Source organism: Oryx dammah, unplaced genomic scaffold (assembly GCF_014754425.2).
Source record: "Oryx dammah isolate SB20612 unplaced genomic scaffold, SCBI_Odam_1.1 HiC_scaffold_10, whole genome shotgun sequence".
Lineage (NCBI taxonomy): Eukaryota > Metazoa > Chordata > Mammalia > Artiodactyla > Bovidae > Oryx > Oryx dammah.
Genome location: NW_024070194.1, coordinates 18,047,100 through 18,061,376, shown reverse-complemented (window position 1 = coordinate 18,061,376; position 14,277 = coordinate 18,047,100). Strand labels below are relative to the sequence as shown.

The following is a 14,277-nucleotide window of genomic DNA, read 5'->3' as shown; positions in this document are numbered from 1 at the left end:
CTCAGGGCCTCACTTCTGTCCTCTTTTAGTTCGTGGATGACTTTTCAGGCCCAAACGAGGCCTGCCCTCCTTGATTTCTTATGTTCTTGGCTGCTCACCTGGCACTTCCTATCCTCTGCTGGAAGGGTTACTGCAGTGAAGAACTCCAATAACTGTTAGGCTTCATCTTGGTTCTGTTCTGCTGGAGAGACCTAGGACAAGCTTTCATCTATAAAATGAAGAAATGATCATCACAGCTGCCTCACAGCACCACAGTCAGGGCTAAGTGAGACAAAGTAGATGCGACTTCCTGCACTTAGTAGGCCTTTTCATCCAGTAAAGCCTCTGAAAGTGCGGCTTCTTCCACATTTCTGTGTTTTAAGTCGTGTCTAACCAAGGAGGTCAGGCTCATTATTCCCTGTACTTCTGGAGGGCCTGCCCCTATCCCAGGAGTTCTGGGCAGGAATCCCCTGTTTCTTCTGCGGAATGTGGATCCCAAATGGATTCCCTGCCTTCTCCTCGCTGCTGTCTCGAGCTTGCTGAACTTAGGTTAGTTCCTCCCCCCAAGCCTCAGTCTGTACTCAAAGTAGGACCTGACGGGGCACCTCTAAGGGCGGTGGTGATTTAAACTCTAATTTAGAAAAGCTCTTTACTTTGGGTGTGTCTGAGATTGTGGAGGGTGGGTGTTGGCGCCCCGAGACAGGGGCCAGCCCTTGGAAAGCATCCCTACCCCTGCCAGGGTTCAGAGGTATTGCCACCTGAGCTGAGCCCTCCCCCGAATGAGCGGCGCGCTCTTCCTCGAGCTCCGGTCGCGGGAACAATGGGAGGGCGGCTGGGAGGCGGGTGGGCGTCGGCCAGGTCGGGGCTGGAGGTGGACCCGGCCGGCGAGCTGGGCGCCGGGGCTGTGGGGTTAGTCCGGGGCACTGGGCCGAGAGCCGAGGCGTCTTAGCCAGGGAAAACCGAGGTCGGCGCTGGCAGGGACCGGGAGGAAGCGGGGGGCGGGGCCCGAGCCCACCAGGCTGGGTCGGGGAGGGCGCGGGGGCCCTGGGTGGGGTCTCCTCGGGGTCTCCCCGCCACTCGCCCCGGCCTCTGAGCTCCGCGGCGACACAGACAGGCGCCCGGCCCACGTGGGGAAGCGGGCGGCGGGCCAGCAGCGCCAGGCGGGCTCGCGGGGCTCAGCTCCCTCCCTTGCTCCCCTCCCCGGGGGCCGGCGCGGCTCCTCCCGACGCGCGGCCCCGGCTCGGGCGGCTCGGGCAGCTCGCGCGGCGGCGCTCCTCCCGCTGCTCGCTCGCTCGCTCGCCCGTGGCGGCCGGGATCGCCGGCGCTTCCTCGCTGGGAGCCGGCCGGGGCGGGGCGGAGCGGGGAGCCCGGGCGAGGGGGGCGGGCGGGGAGGGGGCTGCGCCGCGGGAGGGAGGGAGGGAGCGGGCGAGCCAGCGAGCGAGCGGGGCGTTTGTGCGCAGCTCCAGTGCGCCTCGGAGCCCGCCGGGCGGCCGCCGGACACACCAACCGAGGACAGACAGCGCCCGGAAGCCGCGCCACCGCAGCCAGGTTAGCCGCCCTTGCCGCCCACTTGGGGCCCCGGGGACCCCGCCGCGTCTGGGCTGGTGGGCGTGGGGAGGGGAATCGCCGAGGGCTCTGAGCGCGATTCCCGGTCCTGGAGCACTGACAGGCGGGTTGGCAGGCTCCAGAGGCGGGGTGGACGCCACCGAGGCGGGCGGCGGGCGCCCAGAGCCGGCGGGGTTGGGGGGACCCGGGCCTCGGTTTGTGCGTCTCAGTACTGGCGCCCGTATGTGTGTGTGTCGGGGTCTTCGTCGCCGGATGTGTGTGGAGTGTGAGCGCGCGTGTGCCCGTGGGTCCGTGCAAGTGGATGATCGGTGTGTGCGCGTGCGTGTGTGAGAGGGTGTGTGCCCTGTGTCTCCGCGCGTCCGGGTGGTGTGTGTGTGTGCGTGTCTGGGGGTGAATGTGTCTATGAGAGGGTGTGTCTGAATGTGTAACTGAGTGTGTGTACATTTGGATGAGGGTGTGTGCCGATGGCTTCGCCGGTGGCTGGAACCTGTGGCGGTGTGCGTGTGTGCGCGCGCGCCAGTGTGAGTCCCCGTGTGTGCGCGTGTGAGGGCGGGTGTGCACCCGCGTAGCCCCGCGTAGCCCCGGTGTGCGTGTGCGCGGCTTTGTCTGCACACAGCCGGGAGGAAAGGGGTGGGGGCGGCTGCTGAGGCGCCGCCGTCGCCGGGAACCAGGCACCTGGCCTGGGCAGAGGGCGGCGGCGGTGGTGGGAGGGTGCCCTCGGGGCCGAGACTGCCCGCCGGCAGGTGGGCGGCTACGCCCGGTGGGGGCCGGAGGGAGCCGGGGTGACAGCGGAGCCGGCGCGCCCGGCCGAGCCGGAGCGGAGGGCGTGTCCTGCCTGGGGCCCGGGGGTGTGTGTGTGTGCGGGTGGCGGTGGCGACAGCGGTCCCTAGGTTAGTGACCTAGTCGGTTCAGGGATCCATTCCCTGTAGTGGCCCTGGGACTGTCGCCCAGAGGCAGACCGGGCCCCACCAGGTCTGCCACACACCCACCCTCGCCCCTCCCTGCTCCCTGGTGTAGAGCCGCACCTTAGGTGCCCTGAGGGGAGGAGGGAGATCCATTCTCTTAAAGGGCCAGTGCCCCAACTCCAAGGAATCCCCCCTCAGGAGATAGCTACTCCGAGAGAGGTCTCTGGGTGTGTCTTACTCCTTGCTCCATCAATTGGTGCAGCGCAGGCATTTGGAAATGTGTGCATGTGTGCGTGTTCTCTCTGTGTGTTTCTTGTGTGTTTGAAGGCACAGGTGTATTTCATCAGTGAACAGCAAATAAGGCATCCTCTTGATGTCTATGTGTATGTGTTTTTCCATGAGCTTTGGTATATTTGTTTCTATGTATGTACACATAGCTGTTTGTGTGTTAGTGAGTCTGTGCATGTGGGTTTGCAAGAGAAGTGGCATTTTGCTGCCAACTGGAAGAGGACAGAAAAATTCTGTCCAGGCCACCCTGTTTTAGAAAAAATGGGTGAAAAGGTGGTTTGGAAATTTAGCCTCTGGCTTTGCAGGTTTCAGATGCTGGTACTGAAATGTAGGTAGAATGAGATTAGACTAGCTAGGAGGATAGAAATGGAGATCCTTCCAAGAGGAAGGAAGTATTCTGGAAGAAGGCTATCCAAGTGTAAGAATTCACCCTTCACTTCTAGTTCTTCTTCCCTAGAACCTGACCTCCCCCTCTGCAGCTCAGCTTGCCAAGATAAAGTACACAGGATTTGAAGTATAAAGGGAGTGAGCTGGCACTGAGAAAAGAAGGAGGGTGGCTAGGTAATAGGATTGGGCCAACAGCAGGTTTCTGCAATTTTAAAAATGTTTCCCCAAGTCAGCAGAAGTTGGGGGTAAGCTGAGCCTGCTGGTGTCTTTCCCAAATCTCTTTCCCAGGTTAGGAAAGGCTGGTCTGCAGCTCAGGAGCCCTGGAATTTGGCACAGGGGTCTCCTTTTGACTTTGGTCAAACCTTTCATGTACTTACCTATTCACTCGACACATTTTTTTGAGCTTTTCTTATGTAAGAGTCTAAACCCCCTAAGCCTCAGTTTCCCTAGCTGAGCAGCTACTAGGCTGGATTCTGGGACTTTGAGGCCCCTTCCCTTTCTCAGAGTGCTAGAGTTTGTCTCACTGTTACTCACATTTAGGAATCTACCTTTCCAGGCCCTAAATGGGGGCCTCCCAGGTGGTGCTAGAGGTAAAGAATCTGCCTGCCAATGCAGGAGACACAGGTTCGATGCCTGGATAAGGAAGATCCCCTGGAGGAGGAAATGGCAACCCACTGCAGTATTCTTGGCTGGAGAATCCCTTGGAGAAAGGAGCCTGGTGGGCTATTGTCCATGGGGTTGCAGAGAGTCGGACACGACTGAGCACAACACATCCTCCAAATATCCTGGCCATGGGTCTCACTCACTGCTCCCCCTTGCCCTCATGTATTCCAGTCTAGAGCAGTGATTCTCAGAGTATGGTCACCCCACCAGAAGCAGCAGCAGGGTGACCTAGGATCTTGTTAGACATTCTTGGGGTTCCCACCAGATATACAGAATCAATAACTCTTGGGGTGGTGCCCAGCAGTCCGTGTTTTAACAAACACAGGTAATTCTGATGCACACTAGAGCTCAAGAGAGGTGTAGACAGGGAGCTGGAACCTCCTAGAGGAGGAAACCCCTGGAAAGCATTTCCTGCCCCCTTCCTGAAATAGCTGACAGCCATAACCTGGCTAGTAGAGGTTCTGGCTTCGAGGCTCAGGTCTTCCTTGTGATCTTGGACAAATTGCTCCTTCACCAAATAATGCAATGACTCATTGACAGTGTCTGCTCTGGGCCAGGTTCTGAGTAAGGGGTTTTCCCTGCTCTGCTTCGTTTCTCCACTTCTTATGCTGATCTACAAGACCCGCAAGACTGAGTCCCTGCCCACCTCCCTAGAAACCATCACTGTGGCCTTCCTTTAGTTTATCCAGGCGCCAGGAGATTTGGGATTTTGCACTTGCTGTTCCCTCCATCTACCACACCCTTCCTCTGCTGCTTGTCTTGGTTAACTCCCACTCTTGAGATTTCAGCTCAAAAACCACTGTCTCGGGGGAGCCTTCACCCACCAACTCCCTAAGACAAGTCAGTGTTCCCTGTTTTACATTCTTACAGCTTCCTGTATTTCGTAGCGCTTGTGAGAGTGTGTAATTGAACTTGTTAGTTGGCTGTCTGTCTCCCCTCGCTGAATTGTGATGCCATCTGGGCAGGAACCTGCTTCTCAGTCCTCCTAGTATCCCACACAGTGTTTGGCTTACGATTTGTGTTCGATAAATTTGTTGAATGGATGACTTTATAAAATGGAAGATGGTACTAAATGATACTTAGGGCTTCCCAGGTGACTCAGTGGTAAAGAATCTGCCTGCTGGTGCAGGGGACACAGGAGACGTGGACTCGATCCCTGGGTCGAGAAGATCCCCTGGAGGAGGGCATGCAAACCCACTCCGGTATTCTTGCCTGGAGAATCCCAGGGACAGAGGAGCCTGGTGGGCAACAGTCCACGGGGTTGCAAAGAGTAGGACACAACTGATCAACTGAACATGCAGTGCTCATATTAAATGGTACCTAAAGTGTCCTCTCAAGCTCTGACCTTTTAGTATCTGAGCAGGCCTCAGACTTTTTTTTTTGAAGTAGATTTATATATCTGTCTTATTTTTCACTGCTATGTCACCATAGATTTGAGACCTTACTGTGTGCCCAGGTCCATGCTGGGCTCTGTTCTATGGGAGGTGGGAAAGAGCTCTTTAGAAGACACAGTTTTCCGTGTCCTCCTGGGTTAAGTTCCTTCAAGAATGACAAGAAGAATGCTGAATAAGTGGTCTAAAGATCTAGGTCCATGTCTTATTACATGACTGTGAGCAAGTCACTTCTCCTTTCTTGTTTGTTTCCTCTTCTGTGAAATGAGGGTATTAGGATGGATGGTATACCTAGCATTGGTTGTTAGCACTGGCATTAGAGTATGTAGCACTGTCTTTGCCACATACTAGTCGAGTAGACTTGGGCAAGTGACTTCATCTCTTCATTTCCTCACCTGTAAAATAGGATCAATAATAGTATTGGGTTCTGAGAATAAAAGGAAGTAATATACATTCTTTTATTTAAAAATCCATTAACCTATTAATTTGTATTGGGACTTATTTGCAGTATGCAGGATCATTGTTGCGTTCTATGGGATCTTTCATTATGGTGCACAAACTCTGTAGTTATGGCCTGAGGGCTTCAGAGCGAGTGGGCTTCGGTAGTGGCAGAGTGCGGGCTTAGTTGTTCTGCGATGGTATATGGGATCTTAGTTTCCTGACTAGGGATCGAACCTGCATCCCCTGCTTTTGGAAGGCGGATTCCTAACCACTGGACCACCAGGGAAGTCCAAACAGTTCAACATTCTTGAATGCCTTTGTACTGGGCCCTAGGCCTACAGAGACAGAAATGAATGCAGCATGTTCCCAGGCTGGGTATGTGGGGCGATGTGCAATGCCATGGTACAATGTACAGGGTGTCAGGGTATGGCTGTTCATGGAGGAAAAGGCAGTGTTTGGGCTAGATTTTATTTTCCAGGTAGCTGGAGCAGCTCATGCAAAGGCACTGTGACTTGTTAAGGGAAATACAAAGAGTTCCATGTGGTTGGAGCAGAAGGTGGTGGGTGGTGGGGACAGGTGCCGTGAGTAGCTGGAGATAAAGAGGACATTTGAGGCCAGATCTGGCCGGGGCTGAAGAGCTTGAGTCCTACAGGTGCTGGTGGAGTTAGGGAAGAAGACTAAGCTAGCCAGGAAGGATCAGATTTGCATTTCAAAATTACAGCTCTCCAGGTGGTGGGAGAGGTTGGCTTGGGTGGAGGGGGAGGATCATTCACCTGGGGCTCACAGGGCGCTTATTTGCATGATGGAAGGGCCTGGTGGGGTGGATAGAGACCCGGAACACAGAACAACCCTGGTGGATGGAAACTTCAGGTCAGCCTGAACCAGAGTGGTGAAATAGAGATGAGAATGATTCCTCCCAGGACCCCAGGCCTCCATTCACCTCCAAGGCTGCCTAGTGGGAATCTGAAAACTGGAATTTAAGAATTCCAGGTCTGCTGCTCAATGGACTCACCATGTATTAATTTCCTAGGGCTGCTTCATGAAATACCACAATCTGGGTGGCTTAAAAAAGCAGAAATGTTTTCTCTGGCATTGTGGAACCAGAAGTCAGAAAGCAAGGTGTCGGCAATGTTGGTTTCATCTGAAAGCTCTGAGCAGGGGGTCTGTTCAGTGCCCCCTCCTAACTTCTGGTGGTGGCCAGCAATCCGTGGAGCTCCCTGGCTTGCAGCTGCATCTGCCTCTGTTGTCACGTGGCTTTCTCCCCTTCCTCCCGGTGTGTCTCTGTGTCATCTCCTCTTCTAAGGACATCAGTCATGTTGGGCTTAGTGCCAGCATGACCTCATTTTATTTTAACTAATTGCATCTGCAAAGACTCTGTTTCCAAACAAGGCCACATTCTGAGCTTCTTTGAAGACATGAATTTGAGGGCGGACACTATTCAACCCAGTACACACAGGAAGATGGAAAAGAGTGCAGGCCTTGGGGTCCCGCAAGCCCAGGTCCCAATCCAGGCTTTGCCATGGAACAGCCATGATGCTTTTTCTCAGCCTCAATGACATTTTCTCTGAAATGGGAACAGTAGCACCTGGAGTGCTGGGTTGTGGGGGTGAGACGTGGTCAAGGTAACAAATGTGGGGACTTCCCTGGTGGTCCAATGGCTAAGACTCTGAGTTCCCAATGCAGGGGGCCTGGGTTCGATCCCTGGTCAGGGCACTAAGATCCCACAGGCTGCAACTAAGAGTCCACATGCCGAAACTAAAGATCTTGTGTGCTGTAACAAGGGCACAGTGCTGTCAAATAAATTAATTAATTAAAATATACTGACAAAATAAAACCAAGGACAACAGCTGTGAGTGAGCCTGGTGAGGTGGCACACAGCAGGCACCCAGGAATTATTACTTCCTCTTTGGCTCCCCTTTCTCTGCACTTAGTAGCCTGGACAAATCACCTAAATCTTGCGTCACTGTCCTCCTCTGCCAAATATGAATAGTCATCATCCAGGTCTACCTACGTCACCAGATTGTGAACCCCAGGGGATAATGAGAAAGCTCTTTGTAAATCGCTTTTGAGTTCGTGGCTGTGATTTTTAATGATAATCATCATCTTGTGATAACCCTTGGCCATTGCCACATCCACGGCACTCTCAGCAGAGCCCAGCCCAGCCCACTCTTCTTCTGAGGCAAGTCCTCGTTGCCCCTTTGTGCTCCCAGTCGTCCTACCAGCAGGAGAGCTGCTGTCAGAGTCAGGAGAACCTTAGAGATGCTGGTCCTCCATTGCCCTCATTAGCCAGAGGAGGGAAGCAGACTCTGAGGGAAGTGACACCCCTGAAGGTCACACAGCTGGTCAGGGGCAATTGGAACACCCTGTTTGTGGTTCCTGTTTAGAGTCTGAATGGTCCTTTTTCCCTGGCTGCAACTTTAGCCCCAGAAGCAGGACCTTGGCGCAGGTGGTGGCCTGGAGAGAGGATGACACAAGGCCCAGATTTGGGGACCCAGCAGGGAGAGTCCTGCTCAGTTAGGATCAGATTCTCCAGCAAGGGGGTCCCTGAGTCCTGAGTGGACGAGCGCTGCCTCCGTGCAGGCTCAGTGGGCAGGTCATTTTGCTCTCTGCCTGCTCCGGGGGTGGAGGCCGCCCGCCATGGGCAGGCAGCAGCCTCGTGGGGAGCCAGAGCGTGGAGGTAACCCAAGGCTTCAGTGTCCCTACTGACAGCCGAGGCAGTGCTTCTTAGCAGGCTGTGTACCTCTCAGCCTTGCCTTGGCCAGCCTGGGGAAGGCTCTGGAAAGAAGAGAAGGCTTATCCTGTTCTGGCAGTTTCACCAAAGTCATCTTCCTTCCCCCAAGCTGGTAAGCCAGGCCCCTCCTCAGCCTCGACTGTCCTTTCCCTTCCTCCTCCCTCTTCTCAGTTCCTTCTCACTCCCTTCTCCTGCCTTCTTCCCTCCCCCTTTCTCTCTCCCCAACGTCTCTCCAGATTAAAGGTCTGAAGATAAAGACCCAGTTCTGGTGGCTGGCTTGGGGGTTGCTTGAGGCAACCTAAGAATTAGAAAGCTTTGAGTCTTCCTCATTAGAGGCTGGGCTGGTGACTGATAAACAAGTGCTTACGTTTATTGGCTCACCAGGTGCCAGGCCCCGTGCTAAGCGCTTTATGCGCCTTATGTCTTTTAATCCTTGCAGCTACCCAGTGAGGCAAGGATTACGATCCCATTTTATTAAAGGAGGCTAATAACTTGCCCAAGTCCTACCCAGTCCTCAGCCAGCAAGTGGCACAGCCGGGATTTCAATCCAGATCTATCCAAAGCCCACGGGTGCTCTTGAACCTTTCCTATACTGCCCTGATGGAGCCTTGGAGGATACTTAGGTGTCTGCAGAGGGATGCAGTTGCTCGAATCTGGAGAACAGAGACTGTGGATTCCACCCCAGGCTTCCTCTCAAGCTTGTGCTGTTACCCCATCAGAGACCAGCCTTCCTATAGGTGCTCGGCCTCTGGTTCTAGGCAGCTGCCCACCTGTAGGAGAAATGCCGCGTCAGGGGCAGGTGACAGGGTAGGACTGAAGGCATTTGGCTTTTTATTTATATATTTATTAACTATTGAAAAAAATCCAGACTTCATTTTATTTATTAAAAAAAAATTTTAGACCACACCCTGAGGCATGTGGGACCTACATTCCCCAACCAGGGATCAAAGCCACACCCTACACCCCCTGCACTGGAAGGTGGAGTCTTAACCACTGGATCGACAGGGAAGTCCTGGCTTTTTCTTTAGATGTTGTTTTGTTACTGGTTTTCTTAGTTTTTCATGGATTGCCCAGAGTGTCCCAGTTAAATAAGCTTATCATCTTTCAAAGCTTGGAAGAGTGCTTGGGGGCTTGGAGGTCCTCTATCAGCCTCAGTGATGGAGGGGACAGAGGCAGAGGCTGAAGCCAGGAAAGCACACTTGTTCTCAAAAGGAAAAGGAAGGAAGCCAGACCTGGCCAAGGGCCAGAGTGAGAGTCTGGAGAGAGGAAAAGAGCCTTTTGGCTGAAATTGATAGAAACCTTCCTCTCAGCCCAAGTTCAGCCCAGGAGTCCAGACTGCCTCCCAGGCAGGGCTGCTGATCTCAGAAGGTCACTTCAGAATCTGGCCAGCTTCAATCCACTTGCTGGGCCTCCACCCACCCCCACCATAACCTTGACCTTGACCATGGTCAGCTTGAGCAGGTGGCTCAACCAGAGGGGACTTTGATTAATGAGCAGTGGCTTTAAAACTTGTAGCCATGGAGCCCTCTCTACATTCAATAGGTGAGACAGCTAAAAACCATTGTGACTCAGCACCCTGTGCTGGGGCCCTGGAATCAGTCCGTTTTAATCGGTTCCAGTTGAGGTGACTGGGACACGGAGGGTTCTCAGACTGTCCTCAGAGAACACTGGTCTCAGATGTTTGTGAACTTCTGAAATAGCCTGCACAATTCTCAGAGTGTTCCTTGTTCTCCAGAAAGGACCCCTAGGCACCATGTGAGTCTTTGAGTCACGACCCATAAAAGTTTAGAACTGCCGAGACAAGGATTGTTGTATTGAGTGGGAGCCTAAGGACTGGAGAAAGGTCACTAGGAGGTCATGGCAGAGGCGGGTGTTGAAGTCCGATTTCTCCCTCCTCTCAGCACACGGCTGGTTTTGCTCTGAAGGTGCTCGGGGACTGCGAACCCGGCTCTTCCGCTATCGGGGCCTCAGTTTTCCCAGCTGTAAAGTGAGGTCTGGGCAGGATAAGCCCCAGATCCCTTGTAGCTTTGATCTGTGGTTCTAGAAGCCAGGTCTTCTGCTGTCCAGTTCACATTCTTTGCCCCTTTCCTCGCTGCCTCCCCAGCTTCACCCACTTCTGGTGGGACCACCTCCTCCCTTCAGCATCTCCCATCTTCAGAGCTTCTACGCTGAGCCTGGATTCTAGCCCCTTGAGCCCGTCTTGTCAGACCATGTGTCCAGGCACCCAGCCCTTTCTTCCTGTCCATGCCCACTCATCAGATTCAACCAGGTGCCTGTGAGTCTGGGGACACTCATGGTGACCTCTCTTCAGGGCTGGACGCCTGGGCCCAGTGCCAAGAGTAGGAGCTGGTAGAGGGGGTCTGCTGTGGCTCCTGGGACACACCCAGTGCTTACCTTTGCCCCAACATCCTGGGTTCATCTCTGCCAGGAATGCCACCCACCTCCCTCCCCAGTCACTGTTGAAATCCTGCCTGCCTTGTCCAGGCTCAGCTCAGATGCTAACCTCTGTCCCCCAAAGCCTTGTGAGCTCTCTCATCCCCACCCCCACAGTGACGTCTGTCTTTCCCCCCTCTGTAGTACCTTATCTGTTCCCCTCTGGGGACAAGTTCTGCTTGCTCTTTGATTTATCCTGGCACGTGGCTTGTCTCTCGTGCTAGACTGTGAGCACCAGATCGCTCATGTAACCTTCTGTGCAGCCAGCACCTAGCACAGAGCTTTGCACAGAGCAGGTGCTTAATAGAAGGTTATGCAGTTTTATTTACTGAGTCTGCCTCTGGTGCTGGGGAAGGACTGGTTTCTCTGGAGCCCCCACGACCTCAGCACTGTCGAGTCACAACTTCTCACTTACCCCCTCTTTTATGTGTGGATTGGAGGGAGGCCAAGTAGGTCAGTGGATAAGAACTGAAATTCCAGTCTTGACTCTGCCATTTCCCAGCCACGTGGTCTCGGACAAATCATTTCACCTCTCTGAACCTCAGTTTCCTCAGTTTAAAACAAAGGAGCAGCAATGACAATGGGGCTTGAGAGACTTAACTGAAAAGACATGTGTTAAATGCTGAGAGCCGAGCATTGTAAAGAATAAATGGTCAGTAAACAATTTAAAAAATATATTTATTTATTTGGCTCCACTGGGTCTTCGTTGTGGCATGTGGGATCTTTGGTTTCGGCGTGTGAACTTTTCGTTTCGACATGTGGGATCTAGTTCCTAATCAAGGATAGAACCAGGGCCCCCTGCTTTGGGAGCATGGCGTCTTAGCCACTGGACCACCTGGGAAGTCCCTTAATAAGCGATTATAATTCATTATTTTTCAGCTAATGGTTATTACCCTTGCTGTTTCAGCAGGTAGCCGCTGTGTTCTCACCATGCTAGGGAGCAAGGGTGAGGGACAGAGAAAATCATTGCAAGGGGTCCTTGGTCTGCAGGGTCTTAAGGTCATGTAGCAGGGCTGGTAAGACTGTCTTCCGGGAAGCAGTGTCTGAGAGAGACACGGCTGAGAGAGTTGAGGAGTGAGTGTTCAGTGTAGACTCCATGCTGTAGGCAACATTAGAGCTGAAAGGGGATGAAGCAGGAGGGGACAGGGGGAGTCAGGGAGACAGCTATTCCCTGGGGAGATCAAGGAGACGAGCATCAGGCCAAAGATGGGAGAGTGGGCCGTGAGCTCTGAGAGTTGTGAGAAGGAAGCAGGAAAGGGTGGAGTGGAAGTAGAAGCGACTCTAGAATCTCCACTTCTCTGGTGAGCCAGTGGTTAAGAATCTGCCTTGCAATGCGAGGGACGCAGGTTTGATCCCTGGTTGGGGAACTAAAATCCCACATGCCATAGAGCAACTAAGATATGCCACAGCTAGAGAGTCTATGCATTGCAGTGATGCAAGAAAGATCCTATGTGCTGAAGCTAGGACCTGACACAGCCAAGTAAATAAACAAGTGTTTTTTGTTTTTTAAAATAAAAATTGTTTTTTAAAAAAAGGGCCTTAGGGTCAATGCCCCAGATGAAGGGTGAGCTTCAAACTTTGTCTTACCAAGAAGAAACTGGGGGAGTGATTACTCATGATGCTGCTACTGAGAACGACAGAGAGAAGACTGGAAAGGTGGGGCAGGAAAAGAAAGTTGGGACTTTATGGAGGAGGTAGTAGGGCCCAGTGAGCATGGAGGCCCTTTGTCCCATTGCCCAGGCTTGAGCTGAGAATAGTCAGGGGTGAACTGGTGTTCCGGGGCTCTGCAGTCCTCTCTCAGAGTCTATCTCGTAACATCAAGGCTGCCTGTTTACCTGGCCAGGATCTGAACACTGGTCTGTCTGAAGTTAAAACTCAAATTGATCCCAGAAATGTCAGAAACTCTGAATATCAGGGGAAGCGATCTCTTAGTCCACCCCTCTGACTTCCTTGTTACACAGACCGGAAGCAGGGGTCCAGAAGGGGGAGCCCCTACCCAAGAATGCCCAGGGAACTGGCCACAGTGAGTTCCACACCAGCCTGGGGTGGGCTACGGTCCTTTGTAGGTCTGGGTTAGGGGATGGGGGAAGAGGGTGAGGAGGGGGCCCAAGGAGGGGTGTATAAATGACAAGCGAACGCCAGATGAGAGCAGTCCGTTGCTCGGGTGTGTGTGTGATCCCAGGTGGGTGGGATGTGAGTGGGCTGGAACCGTCATCATCCTGGGCTTTCCTTCTTCCCGGAAAGAAAAAAAGGCCACATAGGTGGGATCCAGGGGAATATTGGGATGTGGGAGAGTTCAGGGGGTGGCCTGAGAAGAAGAAGCTGTTGCCAGGCAGCGAGAGACATGACTGTGTCACAGTGGTATGGAGCACACCAGCAGCTTGGGCCTGGCCCCGTATAGCCCTGTACATGATACTGTAGTGTTATCCGTCACCCTTTGTTTATGGGGAAGATTGTGCTAGAAAGGTCACAGCTCGGAAGGGCAGCGACAGGGCTGGGGGACTTCAGAGCCATTTCCTGGCATGTTCTGGGTGACTGCCCTCCCGGTCCTTAGCCCACCTTGGTCTCAGCAAGGACCCAGGACAAGTTAACTTTTGCTTTCCTCCACTTGGGGCTTCCTGGGTGGCTAAATTGGTAAAGAACCTGTCTGCCAAAGCAGTAGATGCAAGAGATGAGGGTTCCATCCTGGGGGGGAAAGATCCCCTAGAAGAGGAAAGGGCAACCTATTCTTGCCTGGAAAATCCCATGGACAGAGGAGCCTGGCAGGCTACAGCCCATAGGGTCTCAGAGAGTCAGACATGACTGTGTGCGTGTGCGCAAAGCACGCACGCGTGCACACACACACACGCGCACGCACACACACACACACACACACTTCTCCTCTATCACCCCACTTGCTTATTTGTTAATTAAAAATATTTATTGAGGGACTTCCCTAGTGGTCCAGTGGTTAAGAATCTACCTTGCTAGGCAAGGGATGTGGGTCCAATCCCTGGTCGGGGAACCAAGATCCCACATGCGAGGGGGGTAGTGGGGGTGGGTAGCTAAGCTGGCCTACCACAACTAGAGAGACCACCTGCCACAAAGAAAGATCCCATGTGCCGCAACTAAGACCCAACACAGCCAAATAAATAATTTTTTTTAATTTATTGAGCACCTACTATGTGCCAGGCAATGCCCCTGAACTAATGGAACTTATGCCACCCCCCTCTAGTTGCCCCACACTGGTAGGATGGGAAGGAGGAGGTGGGTGGCTTTACTAACCACCTCTTTCTCCCTTTCATTCCAACCCCTTCCTCTCTATCCCCTTCCAAGTCCCCCCACCCCAGATGGGACTTTCTGCTGGAACTGCCTCCTGCTGAAGTGGAAACCAGAGTTAATTGTTAAACCTAATAACTGGTGAGAGTTTCGCCCGGTTAGGCTGAAGGGAGGGGGCTGAATGCTAGCCGTGCTCCCCAGGAGACAAGTGGAACCACCCAGGTTCTTCTGGCCT

The 14,277-nt window shown here is 53.4% G+C and overlaps 1 protein-coding gene across 2 annotated transcripts in view; it reads left to right on the top strand.

The window, feature by feature from the left end:
• Nucleotides 1–1,376: 1,376 nt before the first annotated feature.
• EPB41L1 (erythrocyte membrane protein band 4.1 like 1) overlaps nucleotides 1,377–14,277 on the top strand; it is a 137,792-nt gene continuing 124,891 nt past the window's right edge. The window contains exon 1 of one of the 2 annotated variants that reach the window (XM_040247406.1): nucleotides 1,377–1,527. The gene's annotated coding sequence lies outside the window, so the exon portion shown is untranslated. The remainder of the gene's footprint in view (nucleotides 1,528–14,277) is intronic. The other variant, XM_040247399.1, reaches the window with a different exon arrangement.